The sequence below is a fragment of the Caretta caretta genome, chromosome 9 (genome assembly GCF_965140235.1).
Source record: "Caretta caretta isolate rCarCar2 chromosome 9, rCarCar1.hap1, whole genome shotgun sequence".
In the NCBI taxonomy this organism is placed as follows: domain Eukaryota; kingdom Metazoa; phylum Chordata; order Testudines; family Cheloniidae; genus Caretta; species Caretta caretta.
The window spans coordinates 66314015-66340791 of record NC_134214.1 but is presented as its reverse complement, the minus strand read 5'-3'; the positions used below and the strand labels follow the sequence as shown (position 1 = coordinate 66340791).

Here is a 26777-nt window from a genome sequence, read left to right as displayed (position 1 = left end):
CATTATAGGCACATTTATTAAGGGTTATACTGCACTACCTTTACTCCTGTTGGTGAACACTTATTCACATTAGTAGTCCAATTGATATAATCATTTCAAAGATACAGTTAAAAGTATGCAATAAACCAGCCTTAAGAATGGTAAAATATGCATAAACTTAGTAACATGAGAACTTTAAGAGGACTGGAATATGCTTCATATAACAGTTTTTTTCAATCCGTGGGTCTGGGTGGTGGCATGTAAGGCAGTGGGTCACCTTGCTCTGGTCAGCACCGCTGACTGGAACATTAAGCCCTCGTCTACTCTGGGTGCGGGGTCGACCTAAGATACGCAACTTCAGCTACCTGAATAGCGTAGCTGAAGTCAGCGTATCTTAGGTCACTTACCTGGCCATGAGGATGGCAGCGAGTCGACCACTGCTGCTCCCCTGTCGACTCCGCTTCCGCCTCTCCCGAGTTGGAGTTCCAGAGTTGATGGGGAGTGCGTTCGGGGATTGATTTATTGCATCTAGACGAGACGCGAAAAATCGATCCCTGATAGATCGATCACTACCCACCGATCTGGCAGGTAGTGAAGACCTGCCCTAAAAGTCCTGTCAGCGGTGCTGCCCAGCTAACGCAGGCTAGTGCCTACCTTTCCAAACACCACGCTGGGCCCCGGAAGCAGCCAGCAGTGGGTCCAGCTTGTAGGCAGGGGGGACACGGGACTCCACGTACTTCCCCCAACCCATGCACCGCCTCCACACTCCCATTGGCCAGTTCCCAACCAATGGGAGCTGGGGAGGGGGCAGTACCTGTGGGCGAGAGTCCCACAAAGCCACTTGCATGCCTAGGAGCGGGACTCACTGCTAGCCGCTTCTGGGGCACAGCGTGATCTGTGGTGCCAGGACAGGCGGAAAGCCTGTCTCTGCACCCCGGCTGCGCCACTGACTGGGAGCCACCAGAGATAAATCAGTGCCCCAATCCCCTGCCCCAGCCCTGAGCCCCCCCAAACCTGGAACCCCTTCTTGCCTCCCAAACCCCTCATCCCTGCTCCCACTCCAGAGCCTGCACCCCCAGCCCAGAGCCCTGACCCCCCTCCTGCACTCCAACTCCCTACACCAGCCCAGATCACCCTCCCACACCCTGAACCCCTCATTTCTGGCCTCACCCCACAGCCCTGCCCCTCCCCATCCCTCATCCCCAGCTCCATTGGGTCGCGGACATCAACAATTTTCTTCTACTGGGTCTCCAGGAAAAAAGTTTGAAAACCACTGCTTTAGATGAAGTGGTAGAGAGGTCTGTGCTTTCATACTGAAGTTGTCAGGGTTAGTCCTTGCTGATGTCCCATTGCAGTAGTCATTAAACATATAGGAAATATTTATTGATTTCTATTGGGTGTCGAATATTGATAACAGTTAAGTTTTGAGAATAGCTGATCATCGTTAATTTCTAAAAGTATTTAGAAGTTTTGTGTCTGTGTGCAGTTGATTCAGGTTGGAATATATAAATAGCATTTACCCAAATAGAAGTTAACATAATTTGTGATACCTGGTCCCCCCCTTCTGTAGGTTGTGTATGTAGGTTATAAGCACTTATGTACACAAAGCACCTAGCACACTCTCCATGCTTTAATCTAAATCCCCATCTTCTCTAGACATTGTCAAAACAGGGAAACTCTTGTGCCTGAGTCTGACAAAAGGATATGACGAGCTGAGTATCATCAGCATGCTGACTTGTCATCTGAATTAAGGTGAGTGTCTCACGGTTCTGTCTGCCACCCCACTGTTTCAGTGATGACACTACAGCAGACAGTGAGTTGGCTCATATTGGAGTACGCTGATAAAACGTAGCTCTGTGCCTATCCCAACAAGCCTGGCTGGGGCAGTCTTTTGTCTTTAACAGAAGAATTGTTGTATTAGATAAGACCTGAGGTCCAGCTAGTCTAATATCCCAGTTTTAACAGTGGTTAGGGACAGATGCTTTAGGGGAAGATGCAAAAAACTATATAACGGATGACTGTGGAATGGACTGCCCATAGGAAAAATGTATTCTTCACCCCATCAGTTAGTGGTTGGTCTATCCCTTAAAGCATGAGGTTTACATCCTTTTTAAACTTGAAAAAATTGTTTTTCTTGTCTCATAATCTTTGTAAATGTCTAATCCTTTTTTTTTTAATCTTAAATTCTTGGTCTCACTGATCTGTTGCGGCAATGAGTTCCACAGGTGAATTGTGCAAGTAAAAAAGTTTCATGTCCTATTTTCAGCTTTAAATTAGTCACCTTTCAATTTCAGTGGTTTTGTAATATGATAGTGTGTCTGGTTGAGATTGATGCACGGATAAAATAAGCTAGTTGTGGTTCCATCCAGATAAGACAGATCTGATACTGATGAGCTGGGCGAAAAGCAGCTGTATGAAATGAGTGGAATTAATATCTGTCCCTTCTACTGCTTGCCTTTGTGACTCATGTTTGTAATTTAGGAGTACTGCTAGACCTTCATCTGCTTCTGGATGCCCTGAGAGCAGCACAGAGTGCTATTTTTCTTTACTCTGAACTGGAAAAAGAGATTTTGTCTTTTGGTCTCAGATGCAGAGATCACCTCCATTATGTATAAACATGACATCTCCAGAATGGATTACTGCAATGCTCTCTGGGTGGGCTATACATGAAAAACCACTCACAAACTTCACCTCAAGCAGAATTGAGCTACCTGCTTATTCAGGAGTGTTTTGTGATGGGAGTATGCTCTGGTTGCCAATTCATTTTGGGGTGAAATTCTAAGTGTTACTTCTGATTTATAAAGTCCTCTATAGTTTGCACCCTCAGTATCTAAGAAGGCAGCCCTTTTTTCCTACAGTATATCGACAATCAAGATGAACTGAGATGTGCTAGGTTACATTTGCAAGTTATTTGCATCAAAGGGTTGCAGGCAGGGTGCTTTTTCTGAAAGACCTGGAATTTGCTCCTCCATTAGCCTAAGTCTATTGAAATTACAGGCACATTGTAATACTCACTTATTTAGTGAGATCTTTTCTGAAAGAGAGAGTTTTAGCTTGGAGGAATGTTGTATCTGAGTTGGAAGTACTCTTACAGTATGTCTACGCTGCAATTGGAGGTGTAATTATATCTTGGGTGGGCATACACGTGCTAATTTTAATGTAGCTAACGTGGCTAAAAATAGCAGTGAAAATGCAGTCGCACAGACCCCAGTGCAGGCTAGGAACATGAACAAATACCCAGAGTTCTGGGAGGGCTTGTGCAGCCCATGCTGAGGCCTGCATATCCGTATCTTCAGTGCTATTTTGGTCATGCTATCTAGATTAAAGCTGGTGTGGGTATACCTACCTGAGCTGCAATCACACCTTCACTTGCAGCGTAGATGTACCCCTGGTGTCTTTTAGCCTGGAGTTTAATTTTATTATTGAATGTGTTACTTAAAATGCGTGCATCCAAAATTTCATTAAGTGTAATGTCTAAAACAGAAGAATAAACAAAGTACTGGTAACCATGTAGCTCAAAGTTCGAGCCAGTCTCTCCTAGTGGCTTTGTGTAAATGCTGAAAAAGGGTGGTAGTAAGACTCAACTCCTGTTGAAATCCACAGCTGAGAGTCCCAGGGAAGAAGGAGTTATCTGTAAAATCTCTTCCTTTCAAGGAATGAGAAACTAATTTAAAGGTCATTGTTGGCATAGTAGCCTCATTAAAATTTTAAACAATACTTACCCAGATTCGTGCAGATTTGAGACTAAAACTGTACACATTTTGCCAAAATTGTCAATTATTTGTGAGAGGTAGATTGTTCTATGTTGGACCACATTCTAGTAGGATTTTCTGGTGTGTTACAAAATAATTTGTAGCTTGTTTTAGGAGTAATTGCTCAAAAATACAATCAAAAATACCATCTTTACTCTAAAATATAGGCCAATATGATAACTGCTCGGTTTGGGTGACAAATTAATAGAGCTACATCCAATCTTCAGGCAATATGCTGTGTATGGGCAGGGCATGACTGTGCTGCCTCAGAAAGGAGTTGCCCCTGGAATCAGAGGGGAACTTTGAGTTGCAAATATTTTACTGGTGCCCTGTCATGGGGGTGCACAGCCGGCCCTTCTTCTTCTGGGCCCGGTTGCCCTCCCAAATAAGTCTAGGGAGATTTCAGCTGTGTGCAACACCCATGTCCTTTATTCTTTAAGCGTTTTCCCACCACCAGTATCCAACTATATACAGTCTTTACAGGTTTTTCGCCTACCACAGGCTGGGTCAGTAACCAACTAGAGGGGCTTCTCACTTTCACTTTCACTTTCACTTTCACTTTCACCTCCACCTCCACCTCCACCTCCCTCCCCTCCCTGACTCTCTCTCTCTTTGGCTCCTTCCCAGCCTTTGTAGCTCCTAGCCTATCAGGCTGGCAGGTGTTGCCAATTACCAGGCAGACATAAGGCTTTTCAATCAGCCCCAATCTATCCCCCTTGATTGTGGCTGGCATGGCAGGGGTTGATTAGCTGTGTTTGCAGCAGCACCCTGCCACGTGCCCCCAAAAGAGAGCAACTTTCTGCCTGCTTCTTCATGCTCTTCTAGCTCTGTGGAGAGGAAATATTGCTACTGCCCCACCCCATGCCTGCCCACTTCCTCAAGGGGCAGAGCAACCAGCGGGCAGGAGTTTTGCATAGCAGGGACTACAGAGTGAAAACAGGGGTGATGTGTTAATACCTTCAGTCCTGTGCATGGCTACATTAGGACGAGTCAAAATCTAGCTCAAATGAGTGAGCTACTTCACAAGTTAAACTTTTAATTTTTCTGAGTTGGTTGCAAAAAAGATCGCAAGATTTTCCTCTTTCTCCTTTAAGTGACTGCACATGTGCATTCCATTCTAGGCATGTGTGCATCCCGCTCAGAGTCATCAGAAATATTTCCCTCTGTGGTACCAGTTGGGGCTGCCAAGTGTCACTACGTGCTAGTATAAGGTCCCAACCGTCCCAGAACCACCTCAATTCCTTCTTACTGCACGAGACAGTCGTAGGAAATGCTTGGCTTGCCTTAGGAAGTGCTCTGTGTGCTCATTGTAAATTTACTATAAATAGTTTTCTAGCTGATTAGTACTTAGTTAATTCTGTAGTCAGGATTAGTTTCTTTTTCAGTCCCCAGTTTTGGGGTTTCTATGTCTCAGTACTGAGGGATGCCTCAGTTACTGGGCTTCAAACCCTGCATCTCTTGCACTAGTGCCGATGGCCATGAGTGACCCATACTCAAAATGCTTGAAGTGTTTAGGGGAAGCTCATATGTTTGTTCATTGCCAAGTTTGCAAAGACTTTAAGCCGAGGAAAAAAGACAAAAAAATGTACTTATCCACATTTTATCTCGAACCACACAACAGAGAGGAGCAAAGCCCAAACACCATAGATCTTAGAAGATCATCGGCATTCTACTTAGACAAAACTAAATAATTCTGTTGGTCAACCAATCTATTTATGGCTATCACAAACAGGATGAAGGGTCTTCCAATATCTTCTCAAATAATTTAATTATAGATAGCCTTCTGTATTCAGGTATGTTTTGATCTGGTAGGCATTTTCACTCCAAGCAAAATGACTGCGCTTTTCTCAAAATCACAAGCAGCCTTGGCAGTGTTCCTTGCACAAGTTTCTATCCAGGAATCTTGTAGAGTGGTGACCTGGTCTTCAGTCTACACCTTCACATCCCATTATGACATAACTCAGCACTCTAGAGGCAATGCAAAATTTGGATACATTGTGCTCCAGTCTGTGTGTACATAAACTCTGATCTTTCCTCCTACTTTGCAGCTTGAGTCACCAAGAGTGGAAAGCACATGTGCAATCACTTGGAGAAGAAAAAACAGTTATGAACCCTCTGTAACTGTTGTTCTTCAAGATATGTTGCACGTGTCCATTCCATGCTTTCCCTCCTTTCCTTTTGCATCGCAATTGTCTGTCAAGAAGGAACTGAGGGGGGTCTGGGGTGGCTGGGCCCTTTGAACCAGCACGCTATGGCGTGCAGCAGCAGAGGGCACTCAAGTCACTCCGAGGGATGCCACTGAGGGAAAAATGTGTAACAGTGCGCCAGCATGTGCATACATAGAGTGGAATGATCATGTGCAACACATCTCAAAGAACAAAAGTTATGGCAACTTAGTAACCATGTTTTTACTCGTCATTCAAAACGATTTTTGGATTTCTTAAGTGAATAGTTCCTGCTTAGCAGATTCTTACATGAGTCATAGATTGTGGAAACTTAGATTGTATTGGGCTTGGGCCAGTTAAATGGTGTTTCTTTCCCATGATTGGCTGACTTATGTATCCAGTCAGCTGTGCTAATTTTCAACTGTGAATTTTTAAATTCAGTACAATGAAAAATGTACTCATGACCAGTAATTGATCTTTCAGGCTTACCACTTGCTATGAGAATTGTTGTGCTTGAATATTTGTGGAAAGCAAATATGAAAGGGTTATGAACATGGTAGAATCAAACTTGACTTTCAAATTTAACTGAAATTCACCCACTTTCAATGGAGCTCCACTCCTGGTGCATTTAAGTATTTATTTATTAGCTACCTATGTTGAATTATCTCTTCACAGCTCCCTGGACTCCTAGGTTCCAATACGTTATCCAGAGTGTAGCTTCGGGCGCTACCACAATACAAATCAATAACAACTTCAACATTACTTATGGCTAGCTCCCTGTGCAGCAAATTGTCAGAGAAATTTACGATTTTGTAAAAAGGTGGTGTTACTTTGTTAAGTTTTATATTTAAGGTAATAGTTCATTGCCAAATATTTAATAGTTCACTAAGCCCGTGGATCTGCTTGATATCATCACTTGGTTTCCACAGTAGGGTTTGTAATTAACAATGTAGATGAGTAGCTACAGGCAAGATTTTTGTGTGTTGATATGTTCTCTTTCTCCCTCATTTGAAGGGAGCTAATCAGATTTGCATACTTTTTTCATTGCCACGACCTTTATTGCTGCCTATAAAGTTTTTAAATATCTCAAGCATAGCAGCAACTTTGCTCAATTGTTCATGGGCTCAGTTCATTCATACTTTAATTGTTAAATGAAATCAACGTTGCTGAAAAGGAGATGAACGTTTCAGAATAGGAGTGAGTGCACTGCTATCTCTTCTGCTTTTTTGAAGATAGTAAAAAATTAAAATAATTAAATGCAAATGGGAGCAAACTTAGTGCTATCTGGACTGTGTAGTAGAGTGCATGGTTTCTAACAGCTTTCAACTGGAGCAAAATTGCACATTTAATTTTCTTTAAAAGCAAAATGAAACTTTAAACTATATAAGAGCCAACTGCATGGTCATTATACTTACCGAAAAAGCACAGTGGCAAACATCACATGTTTGAAAAGATGCAAGAAGAAATTTAAAAAGCATCCAGTTATATCAGACAAATGGAGCTTTAGATGAAGACTCCAGCAGAGAACAAATGAAGGCTTTGGCCCAGAATGTGAGTGGTAGTTTTGGACTAATCTTGTAGCACACATTTGTATCCCTAGATGTACTGTGTAGAAAAATCTTTTGGCATAATTCCTTTGGATCCCACCATACTGTAACTCTTTGTGTACCAGGGAAACTCATGCTTCACTGTGTACAGTGATGCATGTAAAAGCCCATTCACTTTATTTGTTCTTGTGAGTAAAATAATGCGGGTTTGGGGACTATCACAAACAGCAGACTGTGAGGTCAAGTCTCAAATTATTATGATCAAGATTGCCAGAAGTTTTAATTATTTTGGGTGCCACAATTTTTTTTTTTTATTTTGGAGGGGGGATGGCTTCTTTGGAAGACCTATGAAGGACTTGATTTTCAGGAGCTGGGTGCTTAGCACTTTCTGAAAATCAGGTCCCCTTCAGGTGTCTGAAGGTGAGCTTCAAAATCACCAGTTCCTTTTGAAAATCTTGAGCTATGACTTCACTGCAGGATACAGAAAAGTAGGTGAACATGTACTGTGAGCAAGGGTAGCCTGGCCAAAGGGACATTGAATGGTAAAGCATTCTGGCCTGTACTTATCAGGGCTTCAACATCACTTAGATGTGATAGCAGTCCTTCCATTCCTGTTAGCACATGTTAGAGGCAAATAAAGGTCTAATTTAACTCAATAAAAAATACCAGTACCAGTCAATACCTTTTGCCAGTCAGGTATTATATAGCCAGTAAGGGATGTGCATTGGGGAGGAAACCTGGTAGGAGTGAGTCTTCAGGGCGAGAAATAATTCACTGTGGGAGAAGCCATGTTCATTTAATCTTGTTCTTGCAGCATTAGACACTGGCCTGAACCAGCCAGCCAAATCTTGAGAGAAAATGCACAAGAATATTCAATAGCAGCTAGATGAATGCAGAAAATTACTGGCTACTTAATCTGTATGTTGAAATGTTTTCCGTTTTTCGTTTCCCCTCTATGCAAAAGTTCTCCATTAGTTCTCCAAAATGTTAATACCTCCTGCTGTGTAAATCTGTTTTAAACTGTTCTTTGTGATTCTAATGTGAAAAACTCTGAGTATATCTTGAAACAATTCATTGCTAGGACAGCTGCACTGAGTGAACTTAACTTACTTTTAAATTCTCCTTTTATTGATTCAGCTCTTTTAATTAACATTTGACTTTTGCATGATAGAAAAATAGTAGGAAACCTTAAATAATTGCCCATATCAATGCTATTAAAATCCACATTTTATAATTCATTAATGAACATTACTAGAAGTAAATCCATATACATTATTTTTTCCTATGAGGGTATAACAGTGCATTATATGTGCCTGAATAAATACAAAACTATATTGCACTAAGCAATACTATATTATTTATTGGTAAGTTCCTTTATACACATGTTCTCTTTCCATTCCCCCCACAATGTTAATGAGCACATGGATTTTTGGGGGGGTTCACTTGTAACATGGATTTACAATGTAATATTTCTGCAGGATCTCTTTCTTTGCTGCTGCTGTTCTAAGTTGTTTTCATTCATTTATTTTTAGTGATGACACATATGGCACTGGTCTACAAAGCCTTTCAATAGCTGACTGCACAATATACAAGAGAGGAAAATATGCTCTGACATGCTTACTGGGCTACAATAATGCTACCTCTCAGCTACTTGGTTTCACCAACTCTAGACAAAGTTGCTCATTTTTGGAGATATGAACTTCTTGCCTATACCTCTTTAAGTTAGCTAAGTCACACACGCAGCCAGTAAAACTGAAGCTTGCTACATTCAGTAGTAAAAATAGCATAACTGTGTGTAATAATAATAATAATAATAATAATAATAAAATAAAATAAAAAATTGTGCATCATTTACTTTACTATCATTACAATAAGAGTTTAATTTGCCATAATTCGATATTTAGAGAACAGTGGCTAAATGAATGTAGTTCACTGTGACACTGCAGTGATTGCAGATATCCTAATGAATAGTTCTATGATTGATTAGCTTGATGACATCCGCACAATTACAAGACTGTAAAAGCATTAAATAGCAGAATTGTCAGGTCTTAAAAAAACAACAATGAAGCATGGAGCAGCATATAAATGGGCCTGCACTGTATACAGGGATCTTTTGGAACAGAACTGTGTTTCATGGAAATGCAGTTGGAGTAATTTCACAGGAAGCAGTCACTGTTAGGCAGTGTTCCATATCTGAAGGAACAATATTCTCTTCTGTGTGCGTGGTTTTTCCCCCCAATGCATTGCCCTGGCATCATACCATCCTTGTTAAGGTTGTTATGGAAGTCTTCAGTAATGAGCTCTTCATATCTGGGCCACATTTCTGTTTGTTGTGGTGTAAATTAAGCACTAATGAAACTGTTGTAACCTTTTTAAAATCCCTGGTTATTTTCCTCATCTACAGCTTTTGGAATCTGATTTTAGGCATTTGCATTGACTGTAATTGACACCTGCTCCGCTCTCTCATTACACACACATACTGTATACGAGTAGATACAAAATAACTAGCTTGGATCAGGGCTGCTGTAGGCTTCAAGATCCTCTTATGTTTGTACTTAAATATTCCTATCATGTCTTTGAAACACAGCCAGAAATATGTATAGTAGTGATGCAGTAGTGAACCATCTGTCACATTGTCCTCACTGCCTGTTATCAGTGGATTTATGATGTATCTGTATTAAAGTAACATAAAACACAAATACAAAATAGCAAGGAACTAATACTGCAAGCATTATTCACATAAATAGGCCTATTTAAGCCACGGATACAGCATGCTTGCTTGAGTAGTGACTTCTCACACGAGTCAGTGTTGCCAAAGCAAGTTCTAGTTTTGGTATTTTATAATTGGAAGATGCCTGTCACAAAAGGAATGTTAAATTTCCTACTAGAATGGTAGAAGCAGTTAAGAGGGACATGACTGGTCAAGGGATGAGATACTAGTGAAACTACAGCAGTGCTGCTAAATTAATTCCTGCTGAAGGCCCTGATTCAGCAAAGCACTTGAGCACATGCTCAAGATTAATCACATGCTTAGGAGCTCTACTGAATCATGGTTTAATGGATGATTCTCTTTCATTCTCATTAGAGAGGTGTAAAATAATCCCACATGTATGGATGATATTGGGATATCCACAGCATGCAGTATTTCAAACATGGACACAGCAGGAAGTTTTGACAAAAGTTCAACAATAACGTACATGTTAAGCCACATATTCAAAGAGAGAGAGATGAAGGAGGTGTATGTGTTTTTAAAAATCAAGTATAACCTAGAAATAAAGACAGAAATAAAAAAAATGACCGTGTGTGTGTGTGTGTGTGTTTGGGGTTGTCCCCCCTTTCCTGGCCAAATGCACGGTTGTTCTCTGTGTTATAATCTGGTAGTTGGAAGTCTAGCGAGTATACTGGTTGCATGTTTTATATGATAAACATGGAAAGATGAGCTGTTTAATTCACCAAACTATTAAATAGAGCTGGAGTCTATTACAATTAGTGAAGCAGGTTTGACTTCTCTTTTTTCCAAAAAGTCTATTTAAACTTTAAAGAAAATATTAAATGTTAACTATGCTTTTTTTAAAAAAAGTGAAGAACTACATCATAGGAAAGTAAACAAAGGGGCATTGGTTCTTGCATTGGTGGAACTTTGGTTGAACAGTTATGTTTTATTTCAGAGGAACAGCCGTGTTAGTCTGTATTCGCAAAAAGAAAAGGAGTACTTGTGGCACCTTAGAGACTAACCAATTTATTTGAGCATGAGCTTTCGTGAGCTACAGCTCACTTCATCAGATGTTTACCGTGGAAACTGCAGCAGACTTTATATACACACAGAGAATATGAAACAATACCTCCTCCCACCCCACTGTCCTGCTGGTAATAGCTTATCTAAAGTGATCAACAGGTGGGCCATTTCCAGCACAAATCCAGGTTTTCTCACCCTCCACCCCCCACACAAATTCACTCTCCTGCTGGTGCTAGCCCATCCAAAGTGACAACTCTTTACATAATCAAGTAGGGCTATTTCCTGCATAGATCAAGGTTTTCTCACATCCCCCCCACCCCCATACACACACAAACTCACTCTCCTGCTGGTAATAGCTCATCTAAACTGACCACTCTCCAAGTTTAAATCCAAGTTAAACTAGAACATCTGGGGGGGGGGGTAGGAAAAAACAAGAAGAAACAGGCTACCTTGCATAATGACTTAGCCACTCCCAGTCTCTATTTAAGCCTAAATTAATAGTATCCAATTTGCAAATGAATTCCAATTCAGCAGTTTCTCGCTGGAGTCTGGATTTGAAGTTTTTTTGTTTTAAGATAGCGACCTTCATGTCTGTGATTGCGTGACCAGAGAGATTGAAGTGTTCTCCGACTGGTTTATGAATGTTATAATTCTTGACATCTGATTTGTATCCATTTATTCTTTTACGTAGAGACTGTCCAGTTTGACCAATGTACATGGCAGAGGGGCATTGCTGGCACATGATGGCATATATCACATTGGTGGATGTGCAGGTGAACGAGCCTCTGATAGTGTGGCTGATGTTATTAGGCCCTGTGATGGTGTCCCCTGAATAGATATGTGGGCACAATTGGCAACGGGCTTTGTTGCAAGGATAAGTTCCTGGGTTAGTGGTTCTGTTGTGTGGTATGTGGTTGTTGGTGAGTATTTGCTTCAGGTTGCGGGGCTGTCTGTAGGCAAGGACTGGCCTGTCTCCCAAGACTTGTGAGAGTGTTGGGTCATCCTTTAGGATAGGTTGTAGATCCTTAATAATGCGTTGGAGGGGTTTTAGTTGGGGGCTGAAGGTGACCGCTAGTGGCGTTCTGTTGTTTTCTTTGTTAGGCCTGTCCTGTAGTAGGTAACTTCTGGGAACTCTTCTGGCTCTATCAATCTGTTTCTTTACTTCTGCAGGTGGGTATTGTAGTTGTAAGAAAGCTTGACAGAGATCTTGTAGGTGTTTGTCTCTGTCTGAGGGGTTGGAGCAAATGCGGTTGTATCGCAGAGCTTGGCTGTAGACGATGGATCGTGTGGTGTGGTCAGGGTGAAAGCTGGAGGCATGCAGGTAGGAATAGCGGTCAGTAGGTTTCCGGTATAGGGTGGTGTTTATGTGGCCATTGTTTATTAGCACTGTAGTGTCCAGGAAGTGGATCTCTTGTGTGGACTGGACCAGGCTGAGGTTGGTGGTGGGATGGAAATTGTTGAAATCGTGGTGGAATTCCTCAAGGGCTTCTTTTCCATGGGTCCAGATGATGAAGATGTCATCAATATAGCGCAAGTAGAGTAGGGGCTTTAGGGGACGAGAGCTGAGGAAGCGTTGTTCTAAATCAGCCATAAAAATGTTGGCATACTGTGGGGCCATGCGGGTACCCATAGCAGTGCCGCTGATCTGAAGGTATACATTGTCCCCAAATGTGAAATAGTTATGGGTAAGGACAAAGTCACAAAGTTCAGCCACCAGGTTAGCCGTGACATTATCGGGGATAGTGTTTTTGACGGCTTGTAGTCCATCTTTGTGTGGAATGTTGGTGTAGAGGGCTTCTACATCCATAGTGGCCAGGATGGTGTTATCAGGAAGATCACCGATGGATTGAAGTTTCCTCAGGAAGTCAGTGGTGTCTCGAAGGTAGCTGGGAGTGCTGGTAGCGTAGGGCCTGAGGAGGGAGTCTACATAGCCAGACAATCCTGCTGTCAGGGTGCCAATGCCTGAGATGATGGGGCGCCCAGGATTTCCAGGTTTATGGATCTTGGGTTGTAGATAGAATCTCCCAGGTCGGGGTTCCAGGGGTGTGTCTGTGCAGATTTGATCTTGTGCTTTTTCAGGAAGTTTCTTGAGCATGATAAATGTAGTGTACATGTGTTGAAATGTTTTTTTCTCTGTTCTGTTCAACTTTCAACACCATGAGAATGTTGAAGAATGAAGATGTTATTCTAAGTTAGAGCACAGTTTTCCTTCCAGTCCTATTATCATTGAAGGTCAAGGCTGTCTGTACTGGTGCAGATGATCTGACTCTGCAACTGTCTCTAATATTCAGTACAGGAATCTCTGTGCCTAGTGCCTCTCTGACTAGATTGGTTGCTGGGAAATAGTGGATTAAAGGACTTTCACAGCAGTTCATAACTTTGAAAAATCAATTATCAATTAATAGGGCCTTCAGGACACCCCAATTTTGAAGTATGGCATTCTGCCATCAAAACACTCAAAACTTTTTGCTGTTACAGTAACATTGTTGGACTGTTCATATGGACAAAAAGCCATTTGGTTTCTAACTGCTCTGGTGAATCAATGCTGGGACAGAGCCTAGGGTTTTGTTCTTTTAAAGGCAGACACATTTGGTATGATAATGCTTTGTTATAAACATTTATGTGCATAGCAAGCTTCTGATTTGGCTCAGACCTTTCACAAGCTCTGTGAAGCTCTTTTAAGCCTGTACTCAAACTTCCACATAATCTCCTTGAAGCATAAAAGCAGCAGGTACAGAAAGATGCATTAACAGTGCTTATTTCACACCAATACATCAGCTACCCCTAAGAATTCTGAAGTTGAATTCTCTAGGAATCTAAATATGGCCAAAGAACAGCTGGTTTGGGATAAACCTGAATAGCTGAGGATCTTCCTCTCCCCTCCCCAAACAAAAATGTTTCAGAGCAATTTCAAAATACCACGAGAGTCCCGTGGTATTTTCTTCCTAAAATAACAAGGAAAAATGGTTTTCTTGTAATTTCACCCCCTAAAAGTCTCCTCAAAGTGTTTTTTTAAAAAGCTTTTGGAAAAAACTCAAATACGTGAAGTACAGTATACTGGACTCTGTGCAAACCTTTTCATTCTGTAATACCAGTTCTTTGAGTGATTGCACGTATCGGTTCCACTTCCGGTGTGTATGTGTGTGCACAAAGTGCATTACAGTCAGAGATTTTTCACTTCGCAGTACTTGTTGGGGCAGCGTACGCATGCCCTCTGCTGCCTCACACTGCTGTGCAATGGGATATTACGAGCATTGGTACCTGTCCCTCCTTATACTGTCTTTTATAAGGACAAAATGTACTTACATCTGTATCCAAAGTTTGTGATTAAAGCAGTGTCTGAATTCCACCTCAATCAAGCAATATACTTACTGACTTTCTTTCCTAAGCCGTATTCTCATGAAGATGAAAAGAGACTCCATACCTTGGATGTCAGAAGGGCATTAACCTTTAACTTGGTCAGAACAAGACTTCTTAGATCATCATCTCAAGTGTTTGTAGCAGTTGCAGACAGGATGAAGGACCTTCCAAGCTTGACTAAGAGGCTCTCATCATGGATTTCCTTCTGCAAACCAACGTGCTATGACTTTGCCAACATAACCTCACCCAGCAGGGTGATAGCACACTTAATAAGATATCAAACAGTTTCTGCAGCTTTTCGAGCCCAAGTGCCTATAACAGACATTTGTAGGGCAGCAACTTGCTCATCGGTACACACCTTATCAATTCATTATGCCATATTTTAGTTTTCCATGGATGATGCCAAGTTCACATGAGTAGTCCTTCAGTTGTTGTTTAGGTAGACTCCGAATTCCATCTCAGGATTGAATTGCTTCTGCGTCACCTGAGGGGACATGTGCAATCACTTAAAGAAAAAGTAGTTACTAACCTGTTCCCTGAGATGTGATACACATGCCATTCCACAAACCACCCTACTTCCCCTTTGTTTTGGAGTCTGCCTAGTAAGAAGGAACTGAGGGGGATTTGGATGGCTCTGCACTTTATACCATTGTGCAGCAGTGTGAGGCAGCGGAGAGCACATGTGCCTTCCTGATGGGTACCACTAAGGGAAAGATCTCTGATTCCGGTGGTTTGGGTGCACACACTCCTGAATTGGAATGGACATGTGCAACACATCTCAAAGAACAAAAGTTAGAGAACATGCTAGTGACCTTTTCTTTTAATAGGTTTATATCAGATTGGAAAACCAATTTAGAATTAGAAACTAATCAGAACATTCACTTCAAATGCACAGTGAACCTTTGAGGGTTGAGAAACATTGAATAATTTTGCCAAAAAACAATTTTTCATTTTTGTATGTTGTTCTGTTTGGGAACAAAATTTAGTAGATGTACCAAAATATTGCAAAAGGCTACCCTTCCGAAGGTTTCTAATCTGGCTTTGCAGATTTGAGAGTAGATCAGTTGGAGAATGGTATGCTTTGTTTTAAAACAAGATATATTTTCCCAAAACTTTTGAAGAAAAAAAAAGACATTTTCATTTTATTCCCTCCTCTCTCCACCCTATTTCCCCTTTGTTACAGTGGGAAATTGGAAAAAATTAAAAAAGAGATAATAGAAGGAAAAGGTGGAGAAGGGAGAGAAATTAAGATTTTTCAAACTAGAACACTTCAAATAAGTTTTCTTTTATTTAAAAAAAATGGAATGACCAACTCTATTCATGTGATTACCCCCTCCCCTTTTCATTCACTTCATGCTCTGGAGTATGTATCTTCACCTTTAGACACATCTCTGAACCTTTTGAGGTTTGCCAAACTCAGGACTTGTAATTCAAAACTCTGTAAAAATCTGTATGGATTGTTTCTCTCCCAATCAGTTACCCACACTGCAGAGTTCTTAGCACTGCAGGGTTCACACAGAATTCAAGATCTCTGTGGGATACGTATTGTGTCAGCCCACATGCAGTATTTATCCTAAGAGATAAATCTGCTCAGGGATTGTATTTTTTAGTATAAAAGCAAATAATATATTGGGCGGTTTCAGGTGCTTTTTTTGCTAAATTTCATCCAATACATGACAATTTTTTAGAAATGAAACATTGCACCCAGTTTTTCTATTGTTTCTAGAACCCTTGAGTTATTTGTTAAAATATGAAAGTACACACTGTGCTGCTCCAAGAGTAAAACTGCATGCCTCCTACAGACCCTTTATTCTGAGTAAATGGGCCAGAACAAAATAAATGGGCCCTATCACAGGGTGGCACTGCTCCTTCAAAAGGAAGCAGGCCCAGTGCACCTGTGTCTCATCAGCTCACTCCCATTGGGAGGGCACCTGGGCCATAAAGAGAGAGGTGAGTGAGGGCTGCTTTAGAACACTGACTGAATCAATTTGGAAAGGTCAACTGGGGAAGGGGCAGGTTAGACTTGTCAGAAGCAGGAGACTGTATGTGATTCCTGGGAGAAGACTGAAGGCAGGAGAGCTGCAGGAGGCATTTCTTAGCTGTTGTCCCTAACCCAGAGTGCCGGTGCTGGAGGCCATAGCGCTGCAGAGGTGCCTGCTGACTCCAGACAGCCAGAGCCAAAGACTGCAGAGAGCGGAAGGAGGAGTGTGGTGGAGGAGATCACCCCCTGATATATCCAGACCCAGAGACCTGGACCCGGGGAACTGTGAGAAGTGAGGGGGAGTGAGGGATGCTCCTGTGGCAAAGATGATCTCCCAGTAGGAAAGAGTAGGATTGCACTCCAGTTGGAAGAACTGTGGTGACAGTTGCAGCAGAGGGATAAAACAGGACCGACAGAGTCTGGGCATGGTTGAATGCCCCAGTGTGGTATGTAGGGCATTGAGGGATGGGATGTCTTTGGATTGTAATGTCCAATTGCATGACAGTGATAAATGGATTATGTGTTTGCGATTTTTATTATGGACTGTTTTGAACTATGTTCTGCTAATAAACCACATTGGTGGACTAGAGGATTGCATGGGTTCCTTGGGTTATCTGATAGAGGAAACTGAGTAAGGTATCACTGAGACACCCTAGGCCACACTCAGGAGGCAGCTGGTCCTGGTACAAGCGCTGAAAGCCCTATGTCAGTCTGAGGGAGGATTTCCTCCACTGCAGGCATTGTGGAAGAAGACCAGAAAGGTGCCTCCGGAGGACCTCTTTCTCAAGCCCTAGTGCAGAGGGCAAGGCTGGAACATACCAGGGTGGGGTTGCAGTACAATAACTCCTCACTTAACTTTGTAGTTATGTTCCTGAAAAATGTGACTTTAAGCAAAACGATGTTAAACGCATCCAATTTCCCCATAACAATTAATGGGGGGGGGGCCTTAGGTTCCAGGGAAATCTGTCCACTTGATTTCCAATACATTTACCTTGTCAACTAGCCACTTTGGGGTGGGTGGCGAGCAGGAGGAAATGGATACTCTGTGCACCACCCTACTTTTGTTTTGTGTGGCCTGATTTCCTATTCCATCTTTGAGCTTCACCTTAGTTTACTGAGTTGTTTTTTATTATGTTGACTTAAAATAAGAACTTCATTTGCGTGGAGCAAAGGTTCACTTTAGTTATGTCATCCTGCAGGCTATTGGGTTAAAAAATGTACCAATTAACAACCCAAAGCTTTGGAGGGAAAGACATCAACTAATAGCTTCATGGCATGTATTACTTCCATTTTATGTGCTAGACTGTGAACCCCTTAACTCATATTGGCAAGCAATTACTCACACAAGTAGTCATAGTAACTTCAATTATTGCATATTTAAACAACCTTGTAATATCACATGGAATGTATACATCATTAATGAAACAACACAGCCTTTCTGTCCACATTCTTCAGTACTTTTTGATTCCCCCCTCCCTCCCCAAAAAAGGGACATCATTAACATAGACAAAGAAAGTTAAAAATCATTATTTGAACTCTATGACTGCCAAATACTTGGTCTTAATAAAGAAACCAATTACAAAATATTTCCTTGCAGTGTTATGCAAAAAGATATAGAATTAAGATCAGATTCTATCAATCATTTTTCAATATTCTAATTTTCCAGGGTACCTTTTTAATTTTGATGGTTTTGATCACTTCTATAAAGACATGGAGCGTACAAGTGAGGACTGCAAGAGTATCTAGACCTTTAGTAGTCTTGTGGTTTTGCAAATACAATTTTCACACTTTTGGCAGACTTGTCAAGTCTTTTAAATACAGTAGATGTACCCCTTTTAGTAGACTAGATCATTGCTTTTGGGGTTGGATTAGCTGGACACCTGGGGCTGGAGATTTACTGTTCCTCTTTAGAGGAATGCATTGCTGCCATGTCTTTCCTCTGATGTCCATTCAGAGGATCCTGTAGTCACTGAGATGTGTTGAGATGCTACTTTATTGGCAGGTTGTTGCAGGTGAAACAAAAGACAGGAATTGCCTAGTCTGTGCTGAAGTTCCATGAGGAACACATGAAAATCATCTGCTTACTAATACAGCATCATTTCTATACTGGGGATGCTAAAAATGTGTTTTGTTTGTGTCTGGGAATTACAGAGCTGTGATTGTGTTCACCTCTGACAGTTAATAGATGCTGCAACATGATTGTTTGAGGAAAGAAAAAAACAACATACAGCGTTTGCATTTGATTAGCTTGTTTGTGTATAAAGCAGGGTGATGTGAACTGTTTCTGAAATAACCAGCCCAAGCCAAACCTGAATGTCTTCCAGGTTTAGATAAAAATTTTCCTCCCTTCTTCCTATATTCTCCAGTCTCTGCTTAGTTCTCCATGTGGCTGTGTCTCATTCCCCACAGTCTTCCAACAAGCCCTAGCTCCCTGATTATGACCATTGTGAGCAGCATGCCTTTTGGGTACTAACTACATGTGGCTTGACATTTCATGCATATGGAGGGATGCAGGTAGAAGAAGATAGAAGAGATGCAGGTAGAAGAAGAAAAGAATGGAAGAAAGAAGAAGTGAATAATAATTAATATAGTTCAGCAGCTAGGATTTGTAGAAAATTGATAAGGAAAGCAATGGGACACAAGGAGAAATCTATGATCAGCAGGGTTGAGGACAATAAGGAGTTCAATTATGTTAGGAACAAAAAGTATCCTAACAATGGTATTGTTCCATTACTAGATAGAAATTTTAGAATTATCAACAATAATGCAGAAAAGGTATTTCTGTTCTGTACTTGGGAATAAAACAAATGATGTAGTCATATGATATGATAGCACTCCTTCCATTCTGCTAGTATCTCATGAGGATATTAAGCAGGAGCTACTAAATTACATTTTAAAATAGGCAGGTTTAGATAATTTGCATCTGAGAGTGTTAAAAGAGCTGGCTGAGGAGCTTGCTGGACTGTTAATGTTGTTTTTCAATAAGCCTTGGAGCACTGGGGAAGTTCCAGAAGACTGGAACAAAGCTAATATTGTGCCAATATTTTAAAAGAGATGACATGGGTAATTATAGAACTGTCGATCTGACATCGATCTCGGGCAAGACACAAAAGTGGCTGATACAGGACTCAGTTTAATAAAGAATTAAAGGAGGATAAAATTAATGCCAATCAGCATGGGTTTATGGAAAGTAAATCCTGGCAAAGTAACTTGATATCTCTTTCTAATGAGATTACAAGTTTGGTTCGTAAAGATAGTAGTGCTGATGTAATTTATTTGGGCACCATGACAGAGTGGGTTGTGCTAGTGGAGGAGTGACCCCATATGTGAAAGAAAGCATAGAGTCAAATATAGTACAAATCTTAAACGAATCAAACTGTACCATAGAATATCTATGGTATAAATTCCATACTTGAATAATAAGAGTATAGCATTAGGAATATACTATTAACCACCTGACTGGAATGGTGAAGGTGATTGTGAAACGCTTAGGATTAGATTAGAGAGAGAGCTTAGAGAGCCTATAAAATATATAACTCAGTAATAATGGGGGATTTCTGGGCATGTTACCTCCAGATGTGGTGCAGTGATAAAATTTTTAAACACTATTAATGATTGCTTCTTGGAGCAGCTAGTCCTGGAACCCACAAGAGCAAAGGCAATTCTTGATTTAGTCCTAAGTGGAGCACAGGATCTGACCAAGAGGTGAATGTAGCTGAACCACTCAGTAATAGCCGCTATAATATAATTAAATTGAACATCCTTGTGGGTGGGAAAATACCAAAGAAACCCACCACAGTGTCACTTAACTTCAGAAAGGTGAAATACACAAAAATGAGGAAACTAGTTAAACAGAAATTAAAACGAATAGTCACAAGAGTGAAATGCCTACAAGCTGCATGGAAACTTTTAAAGAACACCGTAATAAAAGCTGAAATTAAATGTATACTCCAAATAAAAAGAATAGTAAGAGGACAGAATTAGCAGACGCATAGATGAACACGATTTGCTGAGGAAGAGTCACCAGGACTTTTGTAAAGGAAAATCAGATCTCATCAATGTATTAGAATTCTTGGACGGAGTCAACAACATGTGGCAAGGGTGATCCAGTGAATATAGTATACTTGGACTTTAAGAAAGCCTTTGACAAGGTCCCTCACCAAGGGCTCCTAAGCAAAATAAGCAGTAATGGGATAAGAGGGAAGTTCCTCTCTTGAATCAGTACCTTATTAAAAGACAGGAAACAAAGGGTAGGAATAAATGGTCAGTTTTCAGAAGGGAAAGAAGTAAATAGTGGTGTCACCCCAGGAATCTGTACCAGGACCAGTGCTGTTCAACATAGTCATAAATGATCTGGAAAAAAATGGGTAAACAGTGAGGTGGCAAAGTTTACAGATGACACAAAATTATTCAAGATAGTTAAGTCCAAAGCAGACTGTAAAGAACTACAAAGGAATCTCACAAAACTGGGTGACTGGGCAACAACATGGCAGATGAAATTCATTGTTGATAAATGCAAAGTAATGCACACTGGAAAAGATCCCAACTATATATACAAAATGATGGGATCTAAACTAGTTGTTACCACTCAAGAAAGAGATCTTGGATACATTGTGGATAGTTCTCTGGAAACATCTACTTAATGTGCATTAGCAGTCAAAAAAGCTAACAGAATATTAGGAACCATTAGGAAGGGGATAGATAATAAGACAGTAAATAATGACAGTGAATAATGCTATTATACAAATCCATAGTACGCCCACACCTTGAATATTGTATGCAGTTCTGCTTGCTCCAATCCAAAAAAGATGTACTGGAAATGGAAAGGGTACAGAGAAAGGCAACAAAAATGATTAAGGGTATGGAATAGCTTCCATATAAGAAGAGATTTAAAAGACTGGGGCTGTTCAGCTTGAAAAAGAGACGACTAAGGGGGATTAAAACCAATAGTAAAAGGTTCTATAGCCATATAAATAAGAAGAAAACAAAGAAAGAAGAAGTGGGACCGCTAAACACTGAGGATGGAGTGGAGGTTAAGGATAATCTAGGCATGGCCCATATCTAAACAAATACTTTGCCTCAGTCTTTAATGAGGATCTTAGGGATAATGGTAGCATGACAAATGGCAATGAGGATATGGAAGTAGATATTACTGTATCTGAGGTAGAAGCGAAACTCAAACAGCTTAATTGGACTTAATTGGGCGGCCCAGATAATCTTCATCCAAGAATATTAAAGGAATTGGCACATGAAATTGCAAGCCCATTAGCAAGAATTTTTAATCAATCTGTAAACTCAGGGGTTGTATTGTATGACTGGAGAATTGCTAACATAGTTCCTGTTTTTAAGAAAGGAAAAAAAAGTGATCCGGGTAACTACAGGCCTGTTAGTTTGACATCTGTAGTATGCAAGGTGTTGGAAAAAATTTTGAAGGAGAAAGTAGTTAAGGACATTAAGGTCAATGGTAATTGGGACAAAATACAACATGGTAGATCGTGCCAAACCAACCTGATCTCCTTCTTTGAGAAAGTAATAGATTTTTTAGACAAAGGAAACACAGTGGATCTAATTTACCTAGATTTCAGTAAGGCATTTGATACGGTGCCACATGGGGAATTATTAGATAAATTGGAAAAAATGGGGATCAATATGAAAATTGAAAGGTGGATAAGGAATTGGTTAAAGGGGACACTACAGTGGGTCATAGTTAAAGGTGAACTGTCAGGCTGGAGGGAGGTTACCAGTGGAGTTCCTCAGGGATCGGTTTTGGGACCAATTTTATTTAATCTTTTTATTACTGACCTCAGCACAAAACGTGGGAGTGTGCTAATAAAGTTTGCGGATGATACAAATCTGGGAGGTATTGCCAATTCAGAGAAATCATACAGGAGGATCTGGATGACCTTGTAAACTGGAGTAATAGTAATAGGAAGAAATTTAATAGTGAGAAGTGTAAGGTCATACATTTAAGGATTAATAACAAGAATTTTAGTTATAAACTGGGGACGCATCAATTAGAAGTAACAAAGGAGGAGAAGGACCTTGGAATATTGGTTGACCACAGGATGACTATGAGCCGCCAATGTGATATGGCCATGAAAAAAGCTAATGCGGTCTTGGGATGCATCAGGCGAGGTATTTCCAGTAGAGATAAGGAGGTATTAGTACCATTATACAAGGCACTAGTGAGACCTCACCTGGAATACTGTGTGCAATTCTGGTCTCCCATGTTTAAGAAGGATGAATTCAAACTGGAAGAGGTACAGAGAAGGGCTACTAGGATGATCCGAGGAATGGAAAACCTGTCTTATGAAAGGAGACTCAAAGAGCTTGGCTTGTTTAGCCTGACCAAAACAAGGTTGAGGGGAGATATGATTGTTCTCTATAAATATATCAGAGGGATAAATACTGGAGAGGGAGAGGAATTATTTAAGCTCAGTACCAATGTGGACACAAGAACAAATGGATATAAACTGGCCATCGGGAAGTTTAGACTTGAAATTAAATGAAAGTTTCTAACCATCGGAGGAGTGAAGTTCTGGAATAGCCTTCCAAGGAAAGCAGTGGGGGCAAAAGACATATCTGGCTTCAAGATTAAACTCGATAGTTTATGGAGGAGATGATATGATGGGATAACATGATTTTGGCAATTAACTGATCTTTAATTATTCATGGTAAATAGGCCCAATGGCCTGTGATGGGATGTTAGATGGGGTGGGATCTGAGTTATGATAAAGAATTCTTTCCTGGGTATCTGGCTGGTGAATCTTGCCCACATGCTCAGGGTTCAGCTGATTGCCATATTTGGGGTCGGGAAGGAATTTTTCTCCAGGGCAGATTGGAAGAGGCCCTGGGGTTTTTTTGCCTTCCTCTGTAGCATGGGGCACGGGTCGCTTGCTGGAGTATTCTCTGCACCTTGAAGTCTTTAAACCATGATTTGAGGACTTCAGTAGCTCAGAGATAGGTGAGAGGTTTATTGCACGAGTGGTTGGGTGAGATTCTGTGGCCTGCATTGTGTAGGAGGTCAGACTAGATGATCATAATGGTCCCTTCTGACCTTAATATCTATGAGTCTATAATATGATAAAGGCCTATAAAATCATGAATGGTATGGAGAAAATGAATAAGGAAGTGTTACATAACACATAAACCAGGCATCACCCAATGAAAATAATAGTCACCAGGTTTGGTCACCACAGAAAAGAAAATACTTCTTCACACAACATACAGTCAACCTGTGGAACTCATTGCCAGCAGATATTATGAAGGCCAAAACTATAAGTGTGTTCAAAAAAGAATTAGAAAAGTTCATAGAAGATAGGTCCATCAGTGGCTAATAGTTGAGATGGTTAGGAATGTAACCCCATCCTCTGGGTGTCACAGGGTCTCTGACTGCCAGATGCTGGAACTGGACGACAGGGATGGATCATCCTGTTAGGGTGGATTGTCCTATTCTGTTCATTCCCTTTGAAGCATCTGGCATTGGCCACTGTCAGAAGACAAGATATTTGGCAAGATGGACCATTGGTCTGACTCAGTATGGCCATTCTTATGTTCTTATATTGAGTTCTGGAAGGCATTTGACTTGGTACCACACAATATTTTGATTAAAAAACTAGAAGGATATAAAATTAACATGCCACACATTAAACAGCTTAAAAGCTTGCTAGCTGATATGTCTCAAAATATAATTGTAAAGAGAGAGTAATCACTGAGTAAGTGTGTTTTCCTGGCCATATGCTATTTAACATTTTTGTCAATAATGTGGAAGAAAGCATAAAGTCATCACTGATAAAGTTTGCAAATAACACAAAGAAATTGGGGGAGAGGTAAGTAATGAAGAGGATAGATCACTGCTACAGAGAAATCTGGATCTCCTGGCTAATTGGCACAAGCCAACCACTTGCATTTCAATATTGCTAAATATAAATTTATAACTCTAGCAGCTAAATGCGTAGGCCATACTTATAGGATGGGGGACTCTATTCTGGGAAGCAATGACTGTGGAAAAAGGTTTGGGAGTTATGCTGGACAGTGAGGTGAACATCACCTCCCAGTGTGATGGTGTGGCAAAAAGAGCTAATATGATCATTGGATGCAAAAACAGAAGAATCTCAAGGAGGGGTAAAGCAGAGGTTATTTTACCTCTGTATTTGGCACTGGTGTGACTGTATCTGGAGTACTGTATACAGTTCTGATGTCCATAATTCAAGGAGGATGTTGAAAACTTGGAGAGGGTTAAAAGAAAAGTCACAAGAATGATTAAAGGAAAACATATCCTATAATGAGAGACTCAAGGAGATCAATCCATTTAGCTTAACAAAGAGAAGGTTAAGGGCTGAGTTGATTACCATCTATAAGCACCAACATGGGGAATAAAATTTTAATAACTAGCTCTTCAGTTTATCACAGAAAGGTATAACCTAATCCAGTGGTTGGAAGTTGAAGCTAGAATAATTCAGAATGAAACAATTTTTAAACCAAGATTGTATGTCTTTTTCTAAAAGATGCTCTAAGAATTATTTTGGGGAAGTTCTCTGGCCTGTGTTATACAGAAGATCAGACAAGATGATCACAATGGTCTCTTCTGCTCTTGGAATCTATGCATCTATGAAAGAAGATATTATCTTGCCTGAAGGTACTGAGTGACAGAATGTACTGTAGTGGTGCAGAGTCTTGAATAAGGGGGTGGGTCACATAATCCTGGCCAGTGGTTGTGCTGGTCTCACTTTAAGGGCTGCCATCTCAGTGGAGGTGATGCTGAAGAAATAGCATCAGGGAACACTTGTTCTTTTGGAATAGGGTGGAGCCTAGAGTAAGGCAACCAAGAACACTCCTGAGGTGTTAGTGGTTTCTCTGCAAGTGGATCCTCCATGCCCTTTTGTCTAATCCTCTGTTATCTTTGAAGGTCCAGCTAATGAGAACAAATATTTGCTAGTCTGGAGAAGTGATGCACTGAGAATGAGATCAACACACCCATCATCTTTGGAACAAGTCCAGATAAAAGTTTTCTAAGTGGTGACCCAGAAAGAAGAGTTTGGAAAGTTAGAGTGGGATTTTCATAGCACTCAGCATTAGCTTAACTATGCTCTCAATGAAGTCAGTACGATAGTTAACTTCACTGGGAGTAAAGTTAGGCCAACGCTGATTAATTTTGAAAATCTCACCTTTAATTTTGTTTTCTGTATAAGAACCTAGGCTGTCCCTTGTTTTCTTGTTTTGGCATAGAACACTAAAGACTGATAAAAGTTAAGAATTTAAGATTTACTTACATACTTTGTGGGATTTATTCTTTTTATGTTTAGTTAATTATTTAGTTATGATTACATAATATATCTGAAATATTTGTAGCTTATGTCTACGGCCCAAATCCCCGGTAATATAGAACAGCATAGGTCTATTGAATTCTGTGGAGCTATGCTGATTTACATCAGCTGAGAGTCAGGCCACTAAACTCAATGTTCTTTTGGCAGACCCAATATTCAAAGGAGATGAGACTGATCCACCCTTAATTAACTGACTCCCTAGATGTATCTACTGCTTTTCTTTTGATAAAAGGAAAGTTTTACAAGAATAAAGCAGGACATTCCTTGATGTGCTTAAAGTATGGAAGGTTTGAAAGTCCTTTCTGCATTTTGAAAGTGTAGTGTTTCTGTGTTATACTCTTACAGATTAGGAAGAGTGTAATGTGAAGTCTTTAACTCTCACATTAAAAAAATAAATAAAGTGGAGGTGTGGGGAAATCAAAGGTCTCTTGCTGTTAGGCGAAATGAAGGATGCTGCAGATTTTGCAAAAAAAATTATCAAAAGGTTTAGCACTATATGTCTGAGAGCTTGTTTGCTATGAAACACAATATGAATTCATTGAGCAGAAATGTTTTAAAGCAAGAAATCTTGCATGGTGAAGGGACTGCAAATTTGGAAATAACCACATGCTTGAAAAGTTTCCGCATGGTTGGTGCTTGCATGAGTGCCTATTTTATTGTAATCCACCTAACAACAAAAAGAAATCCAAGAGGACTTTATCAGAAATTGAAAGGGATTCAATTTGGTCTCAGCTAATTCCTTACCTAATTATTTGCTGTGGCATGCAGTGTGAAAGCTAATTGAAATTATATAATTTTTGTTGCATAAAATGGGACCTCAGATGAGTTGCCCTTCAGGTCCTCTTGTTTGGAGTGTTTCTTGATTCAGTTCCAAAAGAAATAAGTCATCTAAATTTAATTGGTAAAATTATTACTCACACTATGAAACCTT

The 26777-nt window shown here is 40.5% G+C and overlaps 1 long non-coding RNA gene across 1 annotated transcript; it reads left to right on the top strand.

Moving 5' to 3' along the window:
• The first annotated feature begins 1639 nt into the window (after positions 1–1639).
• On the top strand, positions 1640–25787 carry LOC142073290 (uncharacterized). Its single transcript, XR_012670092.1, has 3 exons — positions 1640–1731; positions 25028–25158; positions 25429–25787. It is a non-coding gene; the product is annotated as an uncharacterized LOC142073290 (long non-coding RNA).
• The last annotated feature ends 990 nt before the right edge of the window (positions 25788–26777 follow it).